At 35.7% G+C, this 19,994-nt stretch overlaps 1 non-coding gene and 16 pseudogenes across 1 annotated transcript; all 17 read right to left on the bottom strand.

The window, feature by feature from the left end:
• Nucleotides 1–6,520: 6,520 nt before the first annotated feature.
• Nucleotides 6,521–6,639, bottom strand: LOC149722083 (5S ribosomal RNA; annotated as a pseudogene).
• A 583-nt stretch (nucleotides 6,640–7,222) lies between these two features.
• On the bottom strand, nucleotides 7,223–7,341 carry LOC149722082 (5S ribosomal RNA; annotated as a pseudogene).
• A 137-nt stretch (nucleotides 7,342–7,478) lies between these two features.
• LOC149722081 (5S ribosomal RNA) lies at nucleotides 7,479–7,597 on the bottom strand (annotated as a pseudogene).
• A 361-nt stretch (nucleotides 7,598–7,958) lies between these two features.
• LOC149722080 (5S ribosomal RNA) lies at nucleotides 7,959–8,077 on the bottom strand (annotated as a pseudogene).
• Nucleotides 8,078–8,200: 123 nt separating this feature from the next.
• Nucleotides 8,201–8,303, bottom strand: LOC149722079 (5S ribosomal RNA; annotated as a pseudogene).
• A 135-nt stretch (nucleotides 8,304–8,438) lies between these two features.
• LOC149722078 (5S ribosomal RNA) lies at nucleotides 8,439–8,557 on the bottom strand. Its single transcript, XR_016381420.1, has one exon. It is a non-coding gene; the product is annotated as a 5S ribosomal RNA (ribosomal RNA).
• A 118-nt stretch (nucleotides 8,558–8,675) lies between these two features.
• LOC149722077 (5S ribosomal RNA) lies at nucleotides 8,676–8,793 on the bottom strand (annotated as a pseudogene).
• Nucleotides 8,794–8,916: 123 nt separating this feature from the next.
• Nucleotides 8,917–9,035, bottom strand: LOC149722076 (5S ribosomal RNA; annotated as a pseudogene).
• A 135-nt stretch (nucleotides 9,036–9,170) lies between these two features.
• Nucleotides 9,171–9,289, bottom strand: LOC149722075 (5S ribosomal RNA; annotated as a pseudogene).
• A 360-nt stretch (nucleotides 9,290–9,649) lies between these two features.
• LOC149722074 (5S ribosomal RNA) lies at nucleotides 9,650–9,768 on the bottom strand (annotated as a pseudogene).
• A 342-nt stretch (nucleotides 9,769–10,110) lies between these two features.
• On the bottom strand, nucleotides 10,111–10,229 carry LOC149722073 (5S ribosomal RNA; annotated as a pseudogene).
• A 341-nt stretch (nucleotides 10,230–10,570) lies between these two features.
• On the bottom strand, nucleotides 10,571–10,689 carry LOC149722072 (5S ribosomal RNA; annotated as a pseudogene).
• Nucleotides 10,690–10,812: 123 nt separating this feature from the next.
• LOC149722071 (5S ribosomal RNA) lies at nucleotides 10,813–10,931 on the bottom strand (annotated as a pseudogene).
• Nucleotides 10,932–11,068: 137 nt separating this feature from the next.
• LOC149722070 (5S ribosomal RNA) lies at nucleotides 11,069–11,187 on the bottom strand (annotated as a pseudogene).
• Nucleotides 11,188–11,548: 361 nt separating this feature from the next.
• Nucleotides 11,549–11,667, bottom strand: LOC149722069 (5S ribosomal RNA; annotated as a pseudogene).
• Nucleotides 11,668–11,789: 122 nt separating this feature from the next.
• On the bottom strand, nucleotides 11,790–11,892 carry LOC149722068 (5S ribosomal RNA; annotated as a pseudogene).
• Nucleotides 11,893–12,027: 135 nt separating this feature from the next.
• LOC149722067 (5S ribosomal RNA) lies at nucleotides 12,028–12,146 on the bottom strand (annotated as a pseudogene).
• Nucleotides 12,147–19,994: the final 7,848 nt, after the last annotated feature.

Below are 19,994 nucleotides of genomic sequence, written 5' to 3'. Positions count from 1 at the left end.
AAAATATTAATATTAAAAGACGAAAAAATTAAATTATAATGTCCTATTACGAGGGGATATAAATTATAAAACCCCCATTTCAGGGGCTAACAGGGGAAAATTCCCGCTTTTGGGACTTTTTCCTTTCTTTGTATGCTAAGTCCTACTTGTATGCCAAATTTTATCATTCCCGCAACACCGGAAGTGCCCTAGAGGTTTAGATGATGACTCTAAATTTAATCCCCCATTTCAGGGGCTAAAAGGGGGAAACTCCCGCTTTTGGGACTTTTCCCTTTGCTTGTATGCTTAGTGGTACAAGTATGCCAAATTTCATCATTCTAGCACCACCGGAAATGCCCTAGAGGTTTAGATGATGACTCTAATTTTAAACCCCCATTTCAGGGGCTAAAAGTGGGAAACTTCCGCTTTTGGGACTTTTCCCTTTGCTTGTATGCTTAGTGGTACAAGTATGCCAAATTTCATCATTCTAGCACCACCGGAAATGCCCTAGAGGTTTAGATGATGACTCTAATTTTAAACCCCCATTTCAGGGGCTAAAAGGGGGAAACTCCCGCTTTTGGGACTTTTCCCCTTGCTTGTATGCTTAGTGGTACAAGTATGCCAAATTTCATCATTCTAGCACCACCGGAAATGCCGTAGAGGTTTAGATGATGACTCTAATTTTAAACCCCCATTTCAGGGGCTAAAAGGGGGAAACTCCCGCTTTTGGGACTTTTCCCTTTGCTTGTATGCTTAGTGGTACAAGTATGCCAAATTTCATCATTCTAGCACCACCGGAAATGCCCTAGAGGTTTAGATGATGACTCTAATTTTAAACCCCCATTTCAGGGGCTAAAAGGGGGAAACTCCCGCTTTTGGGACTTTTCCCTTTGCTTGTATGCTTAGTGGTAAAAGTATGCCAAATTTCATCATTCTAGCACCACCGGAAATGCCCTAGAGGTTTAGATGATGAATCTAATTTTAAACCCCCATTTCAGGGGCTAAAAGGGGGAAACTCCCGCTTTTGGGACTTTTCCCTTTGCTTGTATGCTTAGTGGTACAGGTATGCCAAATTTCATCATTCTAGCACCACCGGAAATGCCCTAGAGGTTTTGATGATGTGTCAGTCAGTCAGTCAGTCAGTCAGTCTCATAATGTGTCATTTTCACATAGGATTATCACAGAACCCAAATGAGTTAGAAAACTGGAAGTTGGAGGACTTCCTAGGATTAACACTGTGCCCTTGAGATGCAAATATGAGTGGTGTACTATTCCCCAGTACCGAGTTAAGAGGGGGTCAAAAGGAGGCTGAAATGTTTCGGGTAAAGGATTGCTGGTAGTGCACGACAACTTGGCGGGTGCACTGCCGTGCACCCAGATAGCAGCTAAACGCGCTAACCATTGCGCCACGGAAGCCCAAAAATTAATTGGTCGTCAGGTATTGTGGAAAAACCTTGACTTTTGACGTCATCTTGAGACGTCACAACACCTCTCCCGGATGGGCTCGAACCACCAATCTTTCGGTTAACAGCCGAACGCGCTAACCATTGAGCCACGGACGCCCAAAAATTAAATGTTCGTCAGGTATTTTGGAAAAACTCAAACATTTTACGTTACATCTGAGACGTCACAACACCGCTCCCGGGTGGGCTCAAACCACCAGTCTTTTGAATAGCAGCTGAACTTGCTAACCATTGCGCCACGGAAGCCCAAAAATTAAATGGTCGTCAGGTATTGTGGAAAAACCTTGACTTTTGACGTCGTCTTGAGACGTCACAACACCGCTCCCGGATGGTCTCGAACCACCAACCTATTTGTTAACAGCCGAACGCGCTAACCATTGAGCCACGGAATCTCTGAAATTAAATGGTTGTCATGTATTGTGGAAAAGTTTTGACTTTTTACGCTACATCTGAGACCACACAACACCTCTCCCGGATGGGCTCGAACCACCAACCTTTCGATTAACAGCTGAACGCGCTAACCAATTGCGCCACGGACGCCCAAAAATTAAATGTTCGTCAGGTATTATGGAAAAACTCTAACATTTTACGTTACATCTGAGACGTCACAACACCGCTCCCGGGTGGGCTCAAACCACCAGTCTTTTGAATAGCAGCTGAACGCGCTAACCATTGCGCCACGGAAGCCCAAAAATTAATTGGTCGTCAGGTATTGTGGAAAAACCTTGACTTTTGACGTCATCTTGAGACGTCACAACACCGCTCCCGGATGGGCTCGAACCACCAACCTATTTGTTAACAGCCGAACGCGCTAACCATTGAGCCACGGAAGCTCTGAAATTAAATGGTTGTCACGTATTGTGGAAATGTATTGACTTTTTCCGCTACATCTGAGACCGTACAACACCTCTCCCGGGTGCGCTCGAACCACCAACCTTTCGATTAACAGCTGAACGCGCTAACCATTGCGCCCCGGAAGCCAAAAAATTAAATGTTCGTCAGTGATTGTGGAAAAACTCTGACATTTTACGTTACATCTGAGACTCCACAACAACGCTCCCGGGAGGGCTCAAACCACCAGTCTTTTGAATAGCAGCTGAACGCGCTAACCATTGCGCCACGGAAGCCCAAAAATTAAATGGTCGTCAGGTATTTTGGAAAAACCTTGACTTTTTACGTCACATCTGAGACGTCACAACACCGCTCCCGGATGGGCTCGAACCACCAACCTATTTGTTAACAGCCGAACGCGCTAACCATTGAGCCACGGAAGCTCAGAAATTAAATGGTTGTCACGTATTGTGGAAAAGTTTTGACTTTTTACGCTACATCTGAGACCACACAACACCTCTCCCGGGTGTGCTCGAACCACCAATCTTTCGATTAACAGCTGAACGCGCTAACCATTGCGCCACGGAAGCCCAAAAATTAAATGTTCGTCAGGTATTGTGGAAAAACTCTGATATTTTACGTTACATCTGAGACGTCACAACACCGCTCCCGGGAGGGCTCAACGATTTTGAAAATGTTATTAAAAATCGAGGTACATTTTTAATTATTGTTCAATCGAGATGAAATCACTTTCAATGAGTGTTTTATAGGGGATTAAGCTGAATTCGGTCAAACATTGCTCCAGAAAAAAATGCATTCAAAAGTGTACCGAAAAAATCGCATGTTTTCTTCTTCAAGATACAAAATCCGTGACAACGATTTCTTATTGAAAAATTGAATTTTAACAGTTTTTTGAATGAATATCGTTACATTTGCTTGAATTAAAGCAAAAAGTATAAAAATAATGGTTTCAGTGGTTATATTTGAAAATAGTGAAGAAATACTCAAAATATGCTTCTTTGGCCGTGAAACGTCGATTTTGAAAATGTTATTAAAAATCGAGGTACATTTTTATTTATTGTTCAATCGAGATGAAACCACTTTTAATGAGTGTTTTATAGGGAATTAAGCTGAATTCGGTCAAACATTTCTCCAGAAAAAAATGCATTCAAAAAAGTACCGAAAAAATCGCATGTTTTTCTTCTTCAAGATACAAAATCCGTGACAACGATTTCTTATTGAAAAATTTAATTTTAACAGTTTTTTGATTGAATATCGTTACATTTGCTTGAATTAAAGCAAAAAGTATAAAAATAATGGTTTCAGTGAACATATTTGAAAATAGTGAAGAAATACTCAAAGTATGCTTCTTTGGCCGTGAAACGTCGATTTTGAAAATGTTATTAAAAATCGAGGTAAATTTTTATTAATTGTTCAATCGAGATGAAATCACTTTCAATGAGTGTTTTATAGGGAATTAAACAGAATTCGGTCAAAAATTTCTCCAGAAAAAAATGCATTCAAAAAAGTACCGAAAAAATCGCATGTTTTTCTTCTTCAAGATACAAAATCCGTGACAACGATTTCTTATTGAAAAATTTAATTTTAACAGTTTTTTGATTGAATATCGTTACATTTGCTTGAATTAAAGCAAAAAGTATAAAAATAATGGTTTCGGTGAATATATTTGTAAATAGTGAAGAAATACTCAAAATATGCTTCGTTGGCGGTGAAACGTCGATTTTGAAAATGTTATTAAAAATCGAGGTACATTTTTAATTATTGTTCAATCGAGATGAAATCACTTTTAATGAGTGTTTTATAGGGAATTAAGCTGAATTCGGTCAAACATTTCTCCAGAAAAAAATGCATTTAAAAGTGTACCGAAAAAATCGCATGTTTTTTCTCTTCAAGATACAAAATCCGTGACAACGATTTCTTATTTAAAATTGAATTTTAACAGGTTGTTGAATGAATATCGTTACATTTGCTTGAATTAACGCAAAAAATTACAAAAATAATGGTTTCAGTGGTTATATTTGAAAATAGAGAAGAACTACTCAAAATATGCTTCTTTGGCCGTGAAACCCCGATTTTGAAAATGTTACTAAAAATCGAGGTAAATTTTTAATTATGTTCAATCGAGATGAAATCACTTTTTATGGGTGTTTTATAGGGAATTAAGCTGAATTCGGTCAAACATTTCTCCAGAAAAAAATGCTAGCAAAAGTGTACCGAAAAAATCGCATGTTTTTCATCTTCAAGATACAAAATCCGTGACAACGATTTCTTATTGAAAAATTTAATTTTAACAGTTTTTTAAATGAATATCGTTACATTTGCTTGAATTAAAGCAAAAGGTATAAAAATAATGGTTTCAGTGGTTATATTTGAAAATAGTGAAGAAATACTCAAAATATGCTTCTTTGGCCGTGAAACGTCGATTTTGAAAATGTTATTAAAAATCGAGGTACATTTTTATTTATTGTTCAATCGAGATGAAATCACTTTTAATGAGTGTTTTATTGGGAATTAAGCTGAATTCGGTCAAAAATTTCTCCAGAAAAAAATGCATTCAAAAAAGTACCGAAAAAATCGCATGTTTTTCTTCTTCAAGATACAAAATCCGTGACAACGATTTCTTATTGAAAAATTTAATTTTAACAGTTTTTTGATTGAATATCGTTACATTTGCTTGAATTAAAGCAAAAAGTATAAAAATAATGGTTTCAGTGATCATATTTGAAAATAGTGAAGAAATACTCAAAGTATGCTTCTTTGGCCGTGAAACGTCGATTTTGAAAATGTTATTAAAAATCGAGGTAAATTTTTAATTATTGTTCAATCGAGATGAAATCACTTTCAATGAGTGTTTTATAGGGAATTAAGCTGAATTCGGTGAAACATTTCTCCAGAAAAAAATGCATTCAAAAGTGTACCGAAAAAATCGCTTGTTTTTCTTCTTCAAGATACAAAATCCGTGACAACGATTTCTTATTGAAAAATTGAATTTTAACAGTTTTTTATAAAAGTATAAAAATAATGGTTTCATTGATCATATTTGAAAATAGTGAAGAAATACTCAAAATATGCTTCTTTGGCCGTGAATTGTCGATTTTGAAAATGTTATTAAAAATCGAGGTAAATTTTAAATTATTGTTCAATCGAGATGAAATCACTTTCAATGAGTGTTTTATAGGGAATTAAGCTGAATTCGGTCAAACATTTCTCCAGAGAAAAATGCATTCAAAAGTGTACCGAAAAAATCGCTTGTTTTTCTTCTTCAAGATATAAATTCCGTGACAACGATTTCTTATTGAAAAATTGAATTTTAACAGTTTTTTGAATGAATATCGTTACATTTGCTTGAATTAAAGCAAAAAGTATAAAAATAATGGTTTCAGTGGTTATATTTGAAAATAGTGAAGAAATACTCAAAATATGCTTCTTTGGCCGTGAAACGTCGATTTTGAAAATGTTATTAAAAATCGAGGTACGTTTTTATTTATTGTTCAATCGAGATGAAATCACTTTAAATGAGTGTTTTATAGGGAATTAAGCTGAATTCGGTCAAAAATTTCTCCAGAAAAAAATGCATTCAAAAAAGTACCGAAAAAATCGCATGTTTTTCTTCTTCAAGATACAAAATCCGTGACAACGATTTCTTATTGAAAAATTTAATTTTAACAGTTTTTTGATTGAATATCGTTACATTTGCTTGAATTAAAGCAAAAAGTATAAAAATAGTGGTTTCAGTGATCATATTTGAAAATAGTGAAGAAATACTCAAAGTGGTCTCCCTCCCAAGTACTGACTGCGCTCGACGCTTCTTAACTTCGGTTATCGGACGAGAACCGGTGTATTCAGCGTGTTATGGCCGTTTCTCGAGAGTGCTAGTTAATAATTTGAATTAAATTAACTTTCATCTTTATAAAACAATAACAAAAAGAAGATATGTTTGCTTTTTTCATATTTGGTGGAATTTGAAAGAGGAAACAAAAGTGAAAAAACCGACGGCACGCAGTATTCCCAAGTACTGTATGCGCTCGACGCTGCTTAACTTCGGTTATCGGACGAGAACCGGTGTATTCAGCGTGATATGTCCGTTGCCGAGAGTGCTAGGTAATAATTCGAATTTAAATTAAGTGAGACAAATTAACCATCATCTTTTTAAATCAATAACAAAAAGAAAATAAGTTTGCTTTTTTCAAATCTATTGGAATTTAAAAGAGGAAAAAAAGTGAAAAAGCCAACGGCACGCAGTGTTCCTAAGTGGTCGCCCTCCCAAATACTGACTGCGCTCGACGCTGCTTAACTTCGGTTATCGTACGAGAACCGGTGTATTCAGAGTGATATGGCCGTTGCCGATAATGCTAGTTAATAATTTGAATTAAATTAACTTTCATCTTTATAAAACAATAACAAAAAGAAGATATGTGTGCTTTTTTCAATTCGGGTGGAATTTAAAAGAGGAAACAAAAGTGAAAAAGCCAACGGCACGCAGTATTCCCAAGTACTGACTGCGCTCGACGCTGCTAACGTCGGCGATCGGACGAGAACCGGTGTTCTCAGCGTGATATGGCCGTTGCCGAGAGTGCTAGTTAATAATTTGAATTAAATTAACTTTCATCTTTATAAAACAATAACAAAAAGAAGATATGTTTGCTTTTTTCATATCTGGTGGAATTTGAAAGAGGAAATAAAAGTGAAAAAGCCAACGGCACGCAGTATTCCCAAGTACTGTATGCGCTCGACGCTGCTTAAATTCGATGATCGGACGAGAACCGGTGTTTTCAGCGTGATATGGCCGTTGCCGAGAGTGCTAGTTAATAATTCGAATTTAAATTAAGTGAGACAAATTAACCTTCATCATTTTAAAACAATAACAAAAAAACATGTTTGCTTTTTTCATATCTATTAAAATTTAAAAGATGAAAAAAAAGTGAAAAAGCCAACGGCACGCAGTGTTCCTAAGTGTTCTCCCTCCCAAGTACTGACTGCGCTCGACGCTGCTTAACTTCGGTGATCGGACGAGAACCGCTGTATTCAGCGTGATATGGTCGTTGCCGAGAGTGCTAGTTAATAATTCGAATTTAAATTAAGTGAGACAAATTAACCTTCATCATTTTAAAACAATAACAAAATGAAAACATGTTTGCTTTTTTCATATCTATTAAAATTTAAAAGAGGAAAAAAAAGTGAAAAAGCCAACGGCACGCAGTGTTCCTAAGTGGTCTCCCTCCCAAGTAGTGACTGCGCTCGACGCTGCTTAACATCGGTTATCGGACGAGAACCGGTGTATTCAGCGTGATATGGCCGTTGCTGAGAGTGCTGGTTAATAATTTTAATTTAATTAACTTTCATCTTTATAAAACAATAACAAAAAGAAGATATGTTTGCTTTTTTCATATCGGGTGGAATTTAAAAGAGGAAACAAAAGTGAAAAAGCCAACGACACGCAGTATTCCCAAGTACTGACTGCGCTCGACGCTGCTAACGTCGGCGATCGGACGAGAACCGTTGTTCTCAGCGTGATATGGCCGTTGCCGAGAGTGCTAGATAATAATTCGAATTTAAATTAAGTGAGACAAATTAACCTTCATCTTTTTAAAACAATAACAAAAAGAAAATATGTTTGCTTTTTTCATATCTATTGGAATTTAAAAGAGGAAAAAAAAGTGAAAAAGCTAACGGCACGCAGTGTTCCTAAGTGGTCGCCCTCCCAAATACTGACTGCGCACGACGCTGCTTAACTTCGGTTATCGTACGAGAACCGGTGTATTCAGCGTGTTATGGCCGTTGCCGATAGTGCTAGTTAATAATTTGATTTAAATTAACTTTCATCTTTATAAAACAATAACAGAAAGAAGATATGTTTGCTTTTTTTCATATCTGGTGGAATTTGAAAGAGGAAACAAAAGTGAAAAAGCCAACGGCACGCAGTATTCCCAAGTACTGTATGCGCTCGACGCTGCTTAACTTCGGTGATCGGACGAGAACCGGTGTTTTCAGCGTGATATGGCCGTTGCCGAGAGTGCTAGTTAATAATTCGAATTTCAATTAAGTGAGACAAATTAACCTTCATAATTTTAAAACAATAACAAAAAAAAACATGTTTGCTTTTTTCATATCTATTAAAATTTAAATGAGGAAAAAAAGTGAAAAATCCAACGGCACGCAGTGTTCCTAAGTGGTCTCCCTCCCAAGTACTGACTGCGCTCGACGCTGCTTAACTTCGGTGATCGGACGAGAACCGGTGTATTCAGCGTGATATGGCCGTTGCCGAGAGTGCTAGTTAATAATTTGAATTTAATTAACTTTCATCTTTATAAAACAATAACAAAAAAGAAGATATGTTTGCTTTTTCATATCTATTAAAATTTATAAGAGGGAAAAAAAGTGAAAAAACGGCACGCAGTGTTCCTAAGTGGTCTCCCTCCCAAGTACTGACTGCGCTCAACGCTGCTTAATTCGGTTATCGGACGAGAACCGATGTATTCAGCGTGATATGGCCGTTGCCGAGAGTGCTAGTTAATAATTTGAATTTAATTAACTTTCATCTTTATAAAACAATAACAAAAAAGAAGATATGTTTGCTTTTTTCATATCTATTAAAATTTAAAAGACTAAAAAAAAGTGAAAAAGCCAACGGCACGCAGTGTTCCTAAGTGGTCTCCATCCCAAGTACTGACTGCGCTCGACGCTGCTTAACTTCGGTGATCGGACGAGAACCGGTGTTTTCAGCGTGATATGGCCGTTGCCGAGAGTGCTAGTTAATAATTCGAATTTAAATTAAGTGAGACAAATTAACCTTCATAATTTTAAAACAATAACAAAAAAAAACATGTTTGCTTTTTTCATATCTATTAAAATTTAAAAGAGGAAAAAAAGTGAAAAACCCAACGGCACGCAGTGTTCCTAAGTGGTCTCCCTCCCAAGTACTGACTGCGCTCGACGCTGCTTAACTTCGCTGATCGGACGAGAACCGGTGTATTCAGCGTGTTATGGCCGTTGCCGAGAATGCTAGTTAATAATTTGAACTAAATCAACTTTCATCTTTATAAAACAATAACAAAAAGAAGATATGTTTGCTTTTTTCATATCGGGTGGAATTTAAAAGAGGAAACAAAAGTGAAAAAGCCAACGGCACGCAGTATTCCCAAGTACTGACTGCGCTCGACGCTGCTAACGTCGGCGATCGGACGAGAACCGGTGTTCTCAGCGTGATATGGCCGTTGCCGAGAGTGCTAGATAATAATTCGAACTTAAATTAAGTGAGACAAATTAACCTTCATCTTTTTAAAACAATAACAAAAAGAAAATATGTTTGCTTTTTTATATCTATTGGAATTTAAAAGAGGAAAAAAAAGGGAAAAAGCTAACGGCACGCAGTGTTCCTAAGTGGTCGCCCTCCCAAGTACTGACTGCGCTCGACGCTTCTTAACTTCGGTGATCGGACGAGAACCGGTGTATTCAGCGTGATATGGCCGTTGCCGAGAGTGCTAGTTAATAATTTGAATTTAATTAACTTTCATCTTTATAAAACAATAACAAAAAGAAGATATGTTTGCTTCTTTCATATCGGGTGGAATTTAAAAGAGGAAACAAAAGTGAAAAACCAACGGAACGCAGTATTCCCAAGTACTGTATGCGCTCGACGCTGCTTAACTTCGGTTATCGGACGAGAACCGGTGTATTCAGCGTGATATGGCCGTTGCCGAGAGTGCTAGTTAATAATTTGAATTTAATTAACTTTCATCTTTATAAAACAATAACAAAAAAGTAGATATGTTTGCTTTTTCATATCTATTAAAATTTATAAGAGGGAAAAAAAGTGAAAAAACGGCACGCAGTGTTCCTAAGTGGTCTCCCTCCCAAGTACTGACTGCGCTCGACGCTGCTTAACTTCGGTTATCGGACGAGAACCGGTGTATTCAGCGTGATATGGCCGTTGCCGAGAGTGCAAGTTAATAATTTGAATTTAATTAACTTTCATCTTTATAAAACAATAACAAAAAGAAGATATGTTTGCTTCTTTCATATCGGGTGGAATTTAAAAGAGGAAACAAAAGTGAAAAACCAACGGAACGCAGTATTCCCAAGTACTGTATGCGCTCGACGCTGCTTAACTTCGGTTATCGGACGAGAACCGGTGTATTCAGCGTGATATGGCCGTTGCCGAGAGTGCTAGTTAATAATTTGAATTTAATTAACTTTCATCTTTATAAAACAATAACAAAAAAGAAGATATGTTTGCTTTTTCATATCTATTAAAATTTATAAGAGGGAAAAAAGTGAAAAAACGGCACGCAGTGTTCCTAAGTGGTCTCCCTCCCAAGTACTGACTGCGCTCGACGCTGCTTAACTTCGGTTATCGGACGAGAACCGGTGTATTCAGCGTGATATGGCCGTTGCCGAGAGTGCAAGTTAATAATTTGAATTTAATTAACTTTCATCTTTATAAAACAATAACAAAAATGAAGATATGTTTGCTTTTTTCATATCTATTAAAATTTAAAAGAGGAAAAAAAAGTGAAAAAGCCAACGGCACGCAGTGTTCCTAAGTGTTCTCCCTCCCAAGTACTGACTGCGCTCGACGCTGCTTAACTTCGGTGATCGGACGAGAACCGCTGTATTCAGCGTGATATGGTCGTTGCCGAGAGTGCTAGTTAATAATTCGAATTTAAATTAAGTGAGACAAATTAACCTTCATCATTTTAAAACAATAACAAAATGAAAACATGTTTGCTTTTTTCATATCTATTAAAATTTAAAAGAGGAAAAAAAAGTGAAAAAGCCAACGGCACGCAGTGTTCCTAAGTGGTCTCCCTCCCAAGTAGTGACTGCGCTCAACGCTGCTTAACATCAGTTATCGGACGAGAACCGGTGTATTCAGCGTGATATGGCCGTTGCCGAGAGTGCTGGTTAATAATTTTAATTTAATTAACTTTCATCTTTATAAAACAATAACAAAAAGAAGATATGTTTGCTTTTTTCATATCGGGTGGAATTTAAAAGAGGAAACAAAAGTGAAAAAGCCAACGGCACGCAGTATTCCCAAGTACTGACTGCGCTCGACGCTGCTAACGTCGGCGATCGGACGAGAACCGTTGTTCTCAGCGTGATATGGCCGTTGCCGAGAGTGCTAGATAATAATTCGAATTTAAATTAAGTGAGACAAATTAACCTTCATCTTTTTAAAACAATAACAAAAAGAAAATATGTTTGCTTTTTTCATATCTATTGGAATTTAAAAGAGGAAAAAAAAGTGAAAAAGCTAACGGCACGCAGTGTTCCTAAGTGGTCGCCCTCCCAAATACTGACTGCGCACGACGCTGCTTAACTACGGTTACCGTACGAGAACCGGTGTATTCAGCGTGTTATGGCCGTTGCCGATAGTGCTAGTTAATAATTTGATTTAAATTAACTTTCATCTTTATAAAACAATAACAGAAAGAAGATATGTTTGCTTTTTTCATATCTGGTGGAATTTGAAAGAGGAAACAAAAGTGAAAAAGCCAACGGCACGCAGTATTCCCAAGTACTGTATGCGCTCGACGCTGCTTAACTTCGGTGATCGGACGAGAACCGGTGTTTTCAGCGTGATATGGCCGTTGCCGAGAGTGCTAGTTAATAATTCGAATTTAAATTAAGTGAGACAAATTAACCTTCATAATTTTAAAACAATAACAAAAAAAAACATGTTTGCTTTTTTCATATCTATTAAAATTTAAATGAGGAAAAAAAGTGAAAAATCCAACGGCACGCAGTGTTCCTAAGTGGTCTCCCTCCCAAGTACTGACTGCGCTCGACGCTGCTTAACTTTGGTGATCGGACGAGAACCGGTGTATTCAGCGTGATATGGCCGTTGCCGAGAGTGCTAGTTAATAATTTGAATTTAATTAACTTTCATCTTTATAAAACAATAACAAAAAAGAAGATATGTTTCCTTTTCCATATCTATTAAAATTAATAAGAGGGAAAACAAGTTGGGAAAACCAAAATATTACCTCTCCGAGTCAAGACGACTACTTACAAACTTATTTACCCAGATATGGAAATGTTTCTTAAGTTAAAATTTATGAAATATTAAAGCAGTATACAAAGCATAGCAAATATACTGTAAATCAGACGACATTTTACATCCAATAATGATATACTTGTACACATTAAAATCATCCGATGGGGGAGAAACGGGAAATGAAGAGATACAACTTTGGAGGGATACTACCTTTACGTGTTTGTAAAGGCCCAATTTTCTACTCCTCAACTGTATACCCTCTACCTCTATGTTCAAAGCCATATTCACAACAGGGTTGCCATATAAACACTATCCTCTCGTTTAACCTCAACGATTTTCTTAGTTTGTCAACATGACTGTTAACGTTACATAACACCAAAGCTTATTTGTGGCTACACACACTGAAAGTAAATGCGTACCATGAAAAGCATGAAAACACGAAGCTATTATCCGATTACGATCAGACCTTTCACTGGTCTGGGCTGCGTTCAGCAGAGCTCACCAAAAAAGACAGCGGATTTTGGAAATGTTTACCGGTGAGCTCTGTCGTCATAGCTTTTCTCCGGTCATCGGCGTTTTATAAATGACGCTAGCGCAATAAAGCGTGCAAGGTACCAAGGCTTAACAAAAATTGTATGATAACATATTTATAGAGATAGATAACAACTTTTATAATTAAAATTAGAAACTAACATATCTCTTAAAATTCTCGCGTGATCAACTGGTTTCACGCCAATTAAATAGCTATAGTCCCATAGAGCTATTTGTATTGATTCATCCATGGTTTTTTCGCCAAGCTGAGAACTACACGTTTTACGTCACGTTATCCAAAAAGCCGACTATTTTCTTTGAAGACCGCGCTAGCTCAGCGCTAAGCACCGTGACGTCAAAATTCAAAAACAAAATCCCGTTATGTAGGACACTGCTAACAGCGCTGGGCTCTGCTGAACGCGGCCCAGATTTCCACCATGATTATATAATCTAAGCCTAATTATTTAATAGTGTATTTAACTTTCGGCTCACTCTGAACCGTTATTGTCTCTGCATTACAGAAACGAAAACCAAACCCAAGCGTTTACTTTTTGGTTCACTAGGCCTATTAACAAATATAAGTTCATTTGACCAACATTGTAGCGTTGCGCTTTATTCACTTTAGGAAGGATTATGCTATAAACAGATGTAGTATAGCTTAAGTAATATATAAACATCCATTTTAAATAATAATATTAAAAAAAATCTTTGGAATATCAAAATGAAATAGAGCTTTAAAGCTACAAAAGTACTAAATGCATCATAATTACGAAAAATATTTCCACATATTCATTTTATATTATGGAAAACGGGAATATTAAGGTTCTGAAGGATTTCTTTACACATCAAAACAAAAACGAACTTCTAACGCAGCGCACTAGGGTAACAACGGACGGACACATATAGACAAACACATAGACTACTGTTTTACCCTTTCCGTATTAATTTTGAGTTTAGAGACATGATTATCTTAAATATTAAAATAAATATAATTAATATTAAATATTTTCTTCGATAGTTGTTCGCCTTATTGAGCGTTACATCGTTTTGAAAAAGAATAATTAAACATTCTTGAGAGACTTGACTAATATTGGCGTTTGAAATGAAGCATACGCCGGTTGCGTCGCCTTACTCAAATAGGTAGTATATAAGGGTGTCGAATCGCAGCTATGGATAAGAACAGCGCAATTGCGTGAACCTTTGGTGGAAGCCCCACCTTAGGAAGGCCGGACGTTTCTCGTAGCCCTGGCCGATCGCCGCGTATGTCTTAACCTTAACGATGATGATGGAGTAGAAGCCAGGTGTACAGACTGGTGTCCATGTGGGATGGACAAAAACAAAGACCAGAAGATGGTGGTGTTAGAAGCCAAGTGTACAGACTGGTGTCCATGTGGGATGGACAAAAACAAAGACCAGAAGATGGTGGTGTTAGAAGCCAGGTTTACAGACTGGTGTCCATGTGGGATGGACAAAGAGCAGATGACGGTGGTGATTAGAAGCCAGTGTGTACAGACTGGTGTCCATGTGGGATGGACAAAGACCACAAGAGGGTGGGGATTAGAAGCCAGTGTGTACAGACTGTTGTCCATGTGGGATGGACAAAGAGCAGCAGACGATTGTGATTAGAAGCCAGTGTGTACAGACTGGTGTCCATGTGGGATGGACAAAGACCAGAGGCTGGTGATGTTAGACAGGCAATGGAGTAATAGCCTGTAAGTGTAATACAATTTTCGAAATTTCCGGAAATTGAGAACACGTTTGCTCCGATTTGCAAACTGCGAACGCGGTCACGTGGGTATAACAACAGACAGACACACACACACACACACCCATACGGGCACACGATTGACACTTGGGGACCGGTAAGGAGTGATTGACATCTGAGGACCCAATTAACTATAGTTCATTAAAAAGAGGATTTCATAATTAGTTGAGGGCCGTAAAGCATATAATTAAACACTCGCTGTGGAAAAAGAACCCAAGACATTTATATGTAGGGACCTGAAAACACACGATATTTTCACCGCATAAATGGGGACCTTAATTCCAGATTACTTTCAAATTTCAGATATAGATGTCGCTAGGTGAAAGTCCCCACTTGTCAATGAAGTCACTGCGTGGATCTTGAAAGTGTAATATCAAAAAATGTCCCCAGATATAAGGTTGGAAGACTGTTTAGGTCCCCACTTGTAAACCTGAAATCAGCTCAAAACTTAAGTGTTAAGCCTTTAAAAGGTCCGATTACCTAAATTTCATTATAATAATCAATATTTAAAATATAAAATTAAAATATACATGAAATTAGAAAATGTGTGTTTAAAAGACCCCACTTGTCTGTTGAAATAACTGTGAAGGTCCCCACTTGTAAATTTATCGAGTGTGAAAAATGAAATTGAAATACCTGATGGAAATATATAGGCTTTGACACTAATTTAAAACCTAATAATTTATACACAAATGTCCCCAGATATAAGGTTGGAAGACTGTTTAGGTCCCCACTTGTAAACCTGAAATTAGCTCAAAACTTAAGTGTTAAGCTAGAAATAGGACTGATTACTTAAATTTCATTCTGATAATCAATATTTAAACTATAAAATTAAAATATACATGATATTAGAAAATGTGTGTTTAAAAGACCCCACTTGTCTGTTGAAATGACGGTGAAGGTCCCCACTTGTAAATTTATCGAGTGTGAAAAATGAAATTGAAATACTTGATTGAACCATATAGGCTTTGACACTAATTTAAAACCTAATAATTTATACACAAATGTCCCCAGATATAAGGTTGGAAGACTGTTTAGGTCCCCACTTGTAAACCTGAAATCAGCTCAAAACTTAAGTGTTAAGCCTTTAAAAGGTCCGATTACCTAAATTTCATTATAATAATCAATATTTAAACTATAAAATTAAAATATACATGAAATTAGAAAATGTGTGTTTAAAAGACCCCACTTGTCTGTTGAAATGACGGTGAAGGTCCCCCACTTGTAAATTTATCGAGTGTGAAAAATGAAATTGAAATACCTGATGGAACCATATAGGCTTCGACACTAGTACAAAATCTAATAATTTACACACAAATGTCCCCAGATATAAGGTTGGAAGACTGTTTAGGTCCCCACTTGTAAACCTGAAATTAGCTCAAAACTTAAGTGTTAAACTAGAAATAGGACTGATTACTTAAATTTCATTCTAATAATCAATATTTAAACTATAAAATTAAAATATACATGAAATTAGAAAATGTGTGTTTAAAAGACCCCACTTGTCTGTTGAAATGACGGTGAAGGTCCCCACTTGTAAATTTATCGAGTGTGAAAAATGAAATTGAAATACTTGATTGAACCATATAGGCTTTGACACTAATTTAAAACCTAATAATTTATACACAAATGTCCCTAGATATAAGGTTGGAAGACTGTTTAGGTCCCCACTTGTAAACCTGAAATCAGCTCAAAACTTAAGTGTTAAGCCTTTAAAAGGTCCGATTACCTAAATTTCATTATAATAATCAATATTTAAACTATAAAATTAAAATATACATGAAATTAGAAAATGTGTGTTTAAAAGACCCCACTTGTCTGTTGAAATGACGGTGAAGGTCCCCACTTGTAAATTTATCGAGTGTGAAAAATGAAATTGAAATACTTGATTGAACCATATAGGCTTTGACACTAATTTAAAACCTAATAATTTATACACAAATGTCCCCAGATATAAGGTTGGAAGACTGTTTAGGTCCCCACTTGTAAACCTGAAATCAGCTCAAAACTGAAGTGTTAAGCTAGAAATAGGACTGATTACTTAAATTTCATTCTAATAATCAATATTTAAACTATAAAATTAAAATATACATGAAATTAGAAAATGTGTGTTTAAAAGACCCCACTTGTCTGTTGAAATGACGGTGAAGGTCCCCACTTGTAAATTTATCGAGTGTGAAAAATGAAATTGAAATACTTGATTGAACCATATAGGCTTTGACACTAATTTAAAACCTAATAATTTATACACAAATGTCCCCAGATATAAGGTTGGAAGACTGATTAGGTCCCCACTTGTAAACCTGAAATTAGCTCAAAACTTAAGTGTTAAGCCTTTAAAAGTCCGATTACCTAAATTTCATTATAATAATCAATATTTAAACTATAAAATTAAAATATACATGAAATTAGAAAATGTGTGTTTAAAAGACCCCACTTGTCTGTTGAAATGACGGTGAAGGTCCCCACTTGTAAATTTATCGAGTGTGAAAAATGAAATTGAAATACTTGATTGAACCATATAGGCTTTAACACTAATTTAAAACCTAATAATTTATACACAAATGTCCCCAGATATAAGGTTGGAAGACTGTTTAGGTCCCCACTTGTAAACCTGAAATCAGCTCAAAACTGAAGTGTTAAGCTAGAAATAGGACTGATTACTTAAATTTCATTCTAATAATCAATATTTAAACTATAAAATTAAAATATACATGAAATTAGAAAATGTGTGTTTAAAAGACCCCACTTGTCTTTTGAAATGACTGTGAAGGTCCCCACTTGTAAATTTATCGAGTGTGAAAAATGAAATTGAAATACTTGATTGAACCATATAGGCTTTGGCACTAATTTGAAACCTAATAACTTATACACAAATGTCCCCAGATATAAGGTTGGAAGACTGTTTAGGTCCCCACTTGTGAACCTGAAATTAGCTCAAAACTTAAGTGTTAAGCTAGAAAAAGGACTGATTACCTAAATTTCATTCTAATAATCAATATTTAAACTATAAAATTAAAATATACATGAAATTAGAAAATGTGTGTTCAAAAGACCCCACTTGTCTGTTGAAATGACGGTGAAGGTCCCCACTTGTAAATTTATCGAGTGTGAAAAATGAAATTGAAATACCTGATGGAACCATATAGGCTTCGACACTAGTACAAAATCTAATAATTTATACACAAATGTCCCCAGATATAAGGTTGGAAGACTGTTTAGGTCCCCACTTGTAAACCTGAAATTAGCTCAAAACTTAAGTGTTAAGCTAGAAATAGGACTGATTACTTAAATTTCATTCTAATAATCAATATTTAAACTATAAAATTAAAATATACATGAAATTAGAAAATGTGTGTTTAAAAGACCCCACTTGTCTGTTGAAATGACGGTGAAGGTCCCCACTTGTAAATTTATCGAGTGTGAAAAATGAAATTGAAATACTTGATTGAACCATATAGGCTTTAACACTAATTTAAAACCTAATAATTTATACACAAATGTCCCCAGATATAAGGTTGGAAGACTGTTTAGGTCCCCACTTGTAAACCTGAAATCAGCTCAAAACTGAAGTGTTAAGCTAGAAATAGGACTGATTACTTAAATTTCATTCTAATAATCAATATTTAAACTATAAAATTAAAATATACATGAAATTAGAAAATGTGTGTTTAAAAGACCCCACTTGTCTGTTGAAATGACTGTGAAGGTCCCCACTTGTAAATTTATCGAGTGTGAAAAATGAAATTGAAATACTTGATTGAACCATATAGGCTTTGGCACTAATTTGAAACCTAATAACTTATACACAAATGTCCCCAGATATAAGGTTGGAAGACTGTTTAGGTCCCCACTTGTGAACCTGAAATTAGCTCAAAACTTAAGTGTTAAGCTAGAAAAAGGACTGATTACCTAAATTTCATTCTAATAATCAATATTTAAACTATAAAATTAAAATATACATGAAATTAGAAAATGTGTGTTCAAAAGACCCCACTTGTCTGTTGAAATGACGGTGAAGGTCCCCACTTGTAAATTTATCGAGTGTGAAAAATGAAATTGAAATACCTGATGGAACCATATAGGCTTCGACACTAGTACAAAATCTAATAATTTATACACAAATGTCCCCAGATATAAGGTTGGAAGACTGTTTAGGTCCCCACTTGTAAACCTGAAATTAGCTCAAAACTTAAGTGTTAAGCTAGAAATAGGACTGATTACTTAAATTTCATTCTAATAATCAATATTTAAACTATAAAATTAAAATATACATGAAATTAGAAAATGTGTGTTTAAAAGACCCCACTTGTCTGTTGAAATGACTGTGAAGGTCCCCACTTGTAAATTTATCGAGTGTGAAAAATGAAATTGAAATACTTGATTGAACCATATAGGCTTTGGCACTAATTTAAAACCTAATAACTTATACACAAATGTCCCCAGATATAAGGTTGGAAGACTGTTTAGGTCCCCACTTGTGAACCTGAAATTAGCTCAAAACTTAAGTGTTAAGCTAGAAATAGGACTGATTACTTAAATTTCATTCTAATAATCAATATTTAAACTATAAAATTAAAATATACATGAAATTAGAAAATGTGTGTTTAAAAGACCCCACTTGTCTGTTGAAATGACTGTGAAGGTCCCCACTTGTAAATTTATCGAGTGTGAAAAATGAAATTGAAATACTTGATTGAACCATATAGGCTTTGGCACTAATTTAAAACCTAATAACTTATACACAAATGTCCCCAGATATAAGGTTGGAAGACTGTTTAGGTCCCCACTTGTGAACCTGAAATTAGCTCAAAACTTAAGTGTTAAGCTAGAAAAAGGACTGATTACCTAAATTTCATTCTAATAATCAATATTTAAACTATAAAATTAAAATATACATGAAATTAGAAAATGTGTGTTTAAAAGACCCCACTTGTCTGTTGAAATGACGGTGAAGGTCCCCACTTGTAAATTTATCGAGTGTGAAAAATGAAATTGAAATACTTGATTGAACCATATAGGCTTTGACACTAATTTAAAACCTAATAATTTATACACAAATGTCCCCAGATATAAGGTTGGAAGACTGTTTAGGTCCCCACTTGTAAACCTGAAATCAGCTCAAAACTTAAGTGTTAAGCCTTTAAAAGGTCCGATTACCTAAATTTCATTATAATAATCAATATTTAAACTATAAAATTAAAATATACATGAAATTAGAAAATGTGTGTTTAAAAGACCTCACTTGTCTGTTGAAATGACGGTGAAGGTCCCCACTTGTAAATTTATCGAGTGTGAAAAATGAATTTGAAATACTTGATTGAACCATATAGGCTTTGACAATAATTTAAAACCTAATAATTTATACACAAATGTCCCCAGATATAAGGTTGGAAGACTGTTT

Source organism: Phalangium opilio, unplaced genomic scaffold (assembly GCF_054372755.1).
Source record: "Phalangium opilio isolate 3A_F unplaced genomic scaffold, DU_Popi_V2 ptg000002l_1, whole genome shotgun sequence".
Classification (NCBI taxonomy): Eukaryota; Metazoa; Arthropoda; class Arachnida; order Opiliones; family Phalangiidae; genus Phalangium; species Phalangium opilio.
The sequence above is the reverse complement of the archived record's forward strand: the minus strand, read 5'-3'. Positions and strand labels throughout refer to the sequence as shown.